Here is a 7,671-nt window from a genome sequence, read left to right as displayed (position 1 = left end):
TTTTTTTTTTTTTTTTTTTTGATGAAAGAACAGCTTTGAATGTTAGTGATCCATAAAACTACCTTTACAGTACTCTATATTAAAAGAAGAACTTTGGTAGAGATTTGTTGATTTTGAGAGGAGAAAAAAATGATATGCAAGAAGATTGAGAGAGTTAGCTTGCAATATCGGACTATCATCTTCTCTAGCAACGACCATAAATAACAAAAGTAGATAAATAGGAAGTGGTTATTTGTAGTGGCATGAATGGGATTTCGTCTTGCAAGGGAAGCTTTTGCAGTATGTGGGATTGATTAAGAGTCCCAATGACCCATAATTCCACGTTAAAAATCTCCATTCTCCAACCCTCTCTCCCACATCTCTATTTTCTATCATAATTCTATATCGATGAAGTGCATAATTCCTTCCAGTGAACAAAAGACACAGGCTCATATGATTGGAATTCTTTCCACTGGGGCAAGGACTCGGGGTCTTGGAATGGGAATGAGCTCCATTTAGACTAGGGCTGAAGCAGTTGTGAGCTCTTAGGCAATATATATTTTTAATAGTTGTTTGCGTCTAGGTGGTTTGAGTGATTTAGTTTATTTTTTCTTTTGTACTTCACCTCTACAGAATGTTCTTTTGATCTTTTGAAGATAAAATTGAAGCTCTCACAAGAGTAGAAGCTATTGGGGAGTTCCGGTGAGAAACATTCGAATTTTTTCCCCTCCTCATATTATGTTTTCTTCCAATCACACAAACATTGTGTTTGTCAAGATTGGTATGTAATTGACCTTTTTAATCTATGTCTCCATAAAACTTGCACTTAACCCATACTTTTCCTAGCATTTGTTGGAAATCTTTCAATCTTCAAATAAGCTTCTTAACTCCCTTTCTCGACAATTTTCTCCCTTATATTTCTTTCCCTTCGAGTCTAGGGTCACGCATGCATATGCATGTGCATTTTTGCTGGTATATATATATATATATGTGTGTGTGTGTGCGTGTGCGTGTGCGTGTGCGTGTGCGTGTGCGTGTGCGTGTGTGTGTGTGTGTGTGTTAGGTTATTTTCTATAACAGTACTATAAATTGAAGGGAGAGGCTTCTCGTGGCGTCATGAACTCACCAATGGGAGACGAACACAGGTTCATTTGAGAGATAGAGAGAAATGCTGGGGTTACCTCCACGAACAACTCAAATGACAATTGCCTAAAACTAAGTATTGGGAGATTATTTACTTTGTTCCTCATTCTAGTCTGGTCCCATCCAATCCGAGGGTCATTTTTGGTGTTGCCCTTCTTTCACTCATCTCCAGTGACCTTCAGAAGTAAGCTTGCCGTCAATGTATCCTCTTACATAGAGCATATATTCACACACATACCCATTTATAGTGCCAGATAGCATTAGCATCGATTGGGTATCAATCATTTAAAAGACTAATATGGCATCAACATCGATTGGTACTAGATAGAAATACCCCTGATTTAAAAAAAAAAAAAAAAAATCAAATAGAACTAGGTCCATATCGTTCAATCAAGATGGTATTGGCCAGGTATCAGAAGAAGATACAGATCATTTCTTTATTTATTTATATTTTTAATTCCATGTTAGTTCTTGATTTTTTTCAGTATCTTTATTTTTGTCAATTAAAAAGTTTAGAACATAATAAGACTGGGTTCCAAAAATGGTTGAAACCGAATCACTATATGCCTCCATTGATGAATGTAGCTAGGCACCTTAATTAAAAGAAAAAAGAAATCAAACTGATTGATAGTGCCAACAAGATGGCTTTCTTGGTGCCTTCTATCGCCATTGGTGGGAAATTGTTGGATCAGATGTATGTGTTGCAGTCTGTAATTTTTTCACGAAAGGTATTATGACCAAAGGTGTTAGAAACACTTTTATCTCTCTCATTCCCAAGGTTTTTTTTTTTTTTCCTCTAAGAATCATTTGTATTAAAATTAAAAAAAGGAAAAATATAGTACATAAACAGGGGGATAATATAGTACATAAACAGGGGGATAATACACCCGTCACACACAACTGGACATTAGGAGATGCCCAAAATCCATCTTCGGCATTGCCATCAGCAAAGCGGGGAATGAAGCCCAGAAACGCCCACACAGAGAAAGAGAAAACTGCCAAAATCAGATTATCCTATATCTTGGACACCCCGAAGCATCCTTGTCCAAATTCATCTTGACCAAAGCCGACCAAGAGATGACAGGAGATGAAACTTCAAAGCAAGCTGTAGACTTAGATAAATAATAAGCAACTGAATTTGCTTCACGATAGCAATGTGATTTTCCACTCGACTTCACCCAAGTATTGCATATAGTTAATCCACCTCTGCCAAATCATCCAAGGAATCTTATTTTTCTGTAACAAAGTGACCACCGCCACCAGTTACATTCAATCCAGATTTTTTTTACCCAGAGAGTTTTGGCATGCTCGATACCTAATATTACAACCAAAAACTCCGCCTCAAAATTTGTGTGGATTTCAAGGAAGTACCTGAAATTAGCCACTACCTTTGCTTTATCATTTTGAAACACACCTCCAACACCTGACTTTTCTGGATTCCCAATAGAGCATCCATTTGTATTCAATTTCCACCACCCAAACGGACGAGGACACCAGAAGATTTCATAGATTTTTCTAGGCCTACATTTAATCCTTGGAATCCCAATTCTTCTAGCACATAACATATCAGAGATAGAGATAGCTGAACCTGAGTGCACAAGGGATTGTGCGCTAATTTCACCTCTCACCATGTCGAAGCAACGATCCACTAACTTTCTAACATTGTCACGTCTTCTGGCATTCCTCTCCATTCAGATAAAGTATGGGATTAGGACAAAACCTTTTTGCCATATAGTATTGAAAGAGACCAGTTTTGCTTGAGCCTTCCACCAACTCATAGCCTCCTCCATCCCATCAAAGTTTGGCCAGAGGACACCAAAACAAGAACAAAATTTCTACCACAAGAGATTAGCAAAATAGCAATAATAGAAAATGTGATCACTTGACTCCACCTGATGGCCACATAATTCACATCTTGAGGTAATGGAAACTCCTCGTTTCTACACATTACTGTCTATTGGGAGTTTGTTTTTAATAAACCTCCACCCATACACAACTTGACGAGGCTGGAGATGGGATTTCCAAACGACCGAGAACCACCCCACCTTTGGAGACTTCCTTCTAATAGTCTCCCAGGTAGACTTAATAGTGAATACACCTGAAGAAGATGGCCTCCAATGGCAAACATCCTCCATGTTTGAAATGAAAATACTTTTGGCCATCTCAAAAATTCCAGCGATAGAATCAGATTCTACACTTGGAAAACTCCACCTATGTAAATGAATGAAATCAACAACCTTTGCTTTTAGAGATTCAAAAGAATTTTTTTCAGCCCCCAACATCTCCTCAATAGTCAAATTACCCAGCTAGCAATTAGTCCAAAAATTAATTTTCTGCCCATTCCCAACTATCCAATGCTCCTGAGAGGTCACAATGCTCCAAACCCTCTCAATACCTGGCCAAATAGAGGAGGAAATTTGGCCCTTTTTCAGAGAACCATCACTTTTAAGGAAGCGAGCACAGAAAAACTTACTCATGGAAGAGTCCTCATGCTTAATCTGCCAAGCTAGCTTACTTAAATATGCATGGTTCAGCTCTCGCAACCTTCTTACACCTATACCACCCTCACACCTGGGTTGCATACATCATCCTATTTCACAACAATTTTTTTTAACTGTATCCATATCTCCTAACCAGATGAAGTTACGCATCCACCTTTCCACCAATTTGATAGAGTGAACAAACCACTAGTAAATAGCAAAGTTATGAATTGGGATGCCAGAGATCACCGACCTTGCTAACTCCACCCTTCCTACCATAGATAGTAGTCTCCCCTTCCAACCTGCCAATCTACCCTTTTATTTATCCTATAAAGGAAAAATATAGTATTTCTTGACTCTTCCTTTGAAAATCTCCACACCCATATATTTGGTTGGCATCCTTGCAGAGTGAATTCCCAAGAACTCCGTAATGAATTGCTTCCAATGAGGGACCACCTTTCCAAAGAATAATCTACTTGTTTGAAGATTAAATATTTGACCATAGTAGGCCTGATATTTAACCAGGAAAGATTGAAGATTTCTCACATATTTTTCCGATGCATTCATAAAAAGAAAAATATCATTAGCAAATAGTAAATGGGAAAGAGTTGACACACCTCTAGGACCAGGGAGAAATTTCAACCATCCATCAAGCACCATAGCCTTCAAGCCTCTACAAAGAACTTTCTCTGCCAAGATGAAGAGAAAGGGGGAAATTGGATCACCCTGCCTCAAACCTCTACCAACACAAAAAAAACCCCATTAACTAGCACAGAAACTCTGGAAGAAATTAATAAATGATGAATCCAGGAAATCCACTTTGACAAAAAGCCAAATCTTCTTAGGGTAGCAAAGAGAAAATCCCAAGACAAAGAGTCATAGGCCTTCTGAATATCTAGCTTCAACCCCATTCCACCACCCCTCACAGCTAAGTGCATCAAATTAGCTAACTCAAAAGCTAGATTAATATTTAAAGAAATAATTTTTCCTTTCTGAAACTCACCCTGTTCCTCAGAAACCAGCCTTGGCATAACACCCATGAGCCTGGACTACAGAATCTTAGACATGACCTTACAGAAAAAGTTACCCATGCATATGGGTCGGAATCTATCTAAAGACACAGCTCCCTCAACTTTTGAAATTAAAGTGATGAAAGAATTTTTTACTCCATTTGGCAACCTACCTACAAGGAAGAAAGAAGTAACTGCCTTGCAAAAATCCACCACCACAACCTCCTAGCATTTCTTGAAAAATTTTCTTGGAAACCCATCAAGACCAGGGGAACTCTGTAGATCTAAATCCCACACAGCCTGTTTAATTTCTTCCCTACTCGGGAGCAAATCCAAACTAGCAACATCAGTATCAGCTAGCACTTTTGGGATATAGCCTAATAATTCTTGATGCACTCATACATCAAAGGCCTCATGAAACTTCTAAAAAAAGTTTGAGATGTAATCAGAAATTCCTTGAGGATCCGAGACCCACGTACCATTTTCCCTTTTAAGGGAAGTAATCTGACTTCTGGCTCTTCTCAGCTTTATGGACAAATGGAAAAACTTCGAATTACAATCTCCACTACTCATCCATCTCTGCTTAGCCTTTTCAGCCCATAAATTCTCATGCATCCTGTTTGCCAAGAGTAAGGCAGTTATTGCATCCGCCTCTTTAGCAAAAAGATCATCTGACATACCTGACTCTTCGATCATGTCCTGAATCTTCTTTAATTCTAGCATAGCTTTCCCCATTTCATCATTCAAATTAGGAAAAGATTCCCTTGCCCATATCTTCAACTTCTCATTTACACACCTCAATTTTCGAGCAAAAGCAAGAATTGGATTGCCCCTAACATGCACCTTCTATGCCTTCTCTACCACCTTTTTAAAATTTTCATGCTTCATCCAAAAACCATGAAAACGAAAGGGAACATTTTATGTTTCTGAATTTTACTCTTTTTTTTTTTCAAAAAGACCCCGATTATATGTTTGCAAAATTTTTTGGTTCTTTCCCCTTCTTCGTCCTTATAATCATTAGAAAATGCAATTTCGTTCTGCTCCATGCATGTTTTTGGGGTATAGTCCTTGTCATGTAGGCTACCGATGTATGGACCTAGCCACGCAATGAATTTACATGACCCGTCATGTTCGTTTCAATGAGGGCTCCTTTCCCCTGGCCGGCCCATCCATTTTAGGCCCGCCCCTGAACCCTTCCTCTCTTCCCCATTCTCCATAGGCTGCTGCCCTGCTATAGGTCCCCCTACCTTGCCTACGACTCCCTCCTTCCCCTATGCAGTCCCCCTCCTTGGATCAGCACCTCCTCATCTATTCCTCTCCACCCTATAAAGTCACCTACAAGTGCTCAATCGGCATTACCTCCATTAAAAACATGGAGAGTCCAAGACTTGTATGTCTCATCAGTACCGCCCAATGACTCCTCCCTATCACTCCCACCCGCTCCTCTCCCACCACCACTCCCTAACTCCCCTCCTCTTCCCCCAATAGGTAGTCATACCATGGTTTTACGGTCTCATATTAGGCTATAGGCCAACACCGCCGCCACCACCACTGAACCTACTTGTTCTACTGAATCTAACCAATCTCTTGAGTGGTGTGTGGCTATGGCAGACGAGTTTAATGCATTAATGCAAAATGGCATGGGGTCTCTTGTACCCTATCACACACAAATGAATTTGGTTGGATGTAAGTGGGATTATCATGTCAAACACAAAGCCAATGGTTCTCTTGAAAGATACAAGGCTTGTTTAGTTGCTAAGGGATTCCACCAACTTCAATGTATTGATTTCAATGAAACCTTCAGTCCCGTGGTCAAGCCAACAATAATCCAGACTGTTTTATCTCTTGCAGTGTCTCAAAATTGGAGTGTTTGTTAGTTAGATATGCGTAATGCACTTCTTCATGGTTCTCTTACTGAAGAACTCTATATAGTCCAGCCTCTGGGCTTTGTATATAGGAACTATCTGGATCATGTTTGTCATCTTCACAAATCCTTATATGGGCTCAAATAGGTTCTGTGTGCATGGTTCCATTGCCTCTCTCAGTTTCTATTATAACACAGGTTCCAGGCTTCTCACAGTGACCCATCTTGGTTCTTAATTCACCAAGGTGGTGTCATTACTTATTCCTCGTTTATGTTGATGATATACTGGTCACAAACAACACCTCGTCTCACATTGATAAACTACTTCAAGATCTCTCAACTACATTCTCCATCAAGGATTTAGGACCGCTACATTTCCTTTTGGGTATTGAGGTTATCTCCCAATATGGAGGTTTACTTCTCTCTCTTTTTTTTCTTTGCTAACAGTCAGCAAGTGTATTGTATTAATATAGGAGAGAAAATTATATACAATGAATGAATTTAAAACATTGAATCTCTAATCCACCTTCGGCATTGCCATCAGCAAAGAAGAAACCCAATCGAAAAATCTTAAAACCTGATTTCAGAGTTGAAATTCTACTCCACCTTTGGCATTGCCATTAGCAGAATAGGAAATCAATCTAAAACTAGCACCATTACAAGAACCTATATCTTGGTCTTAGCTGAGCATCCCATGTAATATCCTCCACTGTGAAAGAGAGGGGAGTATTCCATGTTGACAGTACCTGAGCAAGTGTAGCATGTTTTGCTAGCTTATCTGCAATATTATTTGCTTCTCTGTAGCAATGAGCAATTGACCATGTGATGGTGTCCAGGTAAGCCTTTAAACTCAGCCATTGCTACTGGAAGAACCATGGAATGGTGCATTTTTTTATGCAAATTACCACTGCCTGTGAATCGCATTCCACCCACAATTTCAACCAATTCTTTTCTTTTGCAATCCGCATACCCATGAAAAAAGCCTCAAACTCTGCAACAAAGTTTGTTGTAACTCCTAGGCCACTTAAAAAACTCAAGATATGATATCCTCTGTGATCACGGAAAATACCCCCTGCTCCAGACCTACCTGGATTTCCTAGAGAGCAGCCATCAATGTTTAGCTTGATGAAACCTTCCATGGGCGGTTTCCAGACTACCTCACTGATCTTTTGTGCCCCCTTTGGAGATATTATGA

Source organism: Macadamia integrifolia, chromosome 6, assembly GCF_013358625.1.
Source record: "Macadamia integrifolia cultivar HAES 741 chromosome 6, SCU_Mint_v3, whole genome shotgun sequence".
Taxonomy (NCBI): Eukaryota; Viridiplantae; Streptophyta; class Magnoliopsida; order Proteales; family Proteaceae; genus Macadamia; species Macadamia integrifolia.
The sequence above is the reverse complement of the archived record's forward strand: the minus strand, read 5'-3'. Positions refer to the sequence as shown.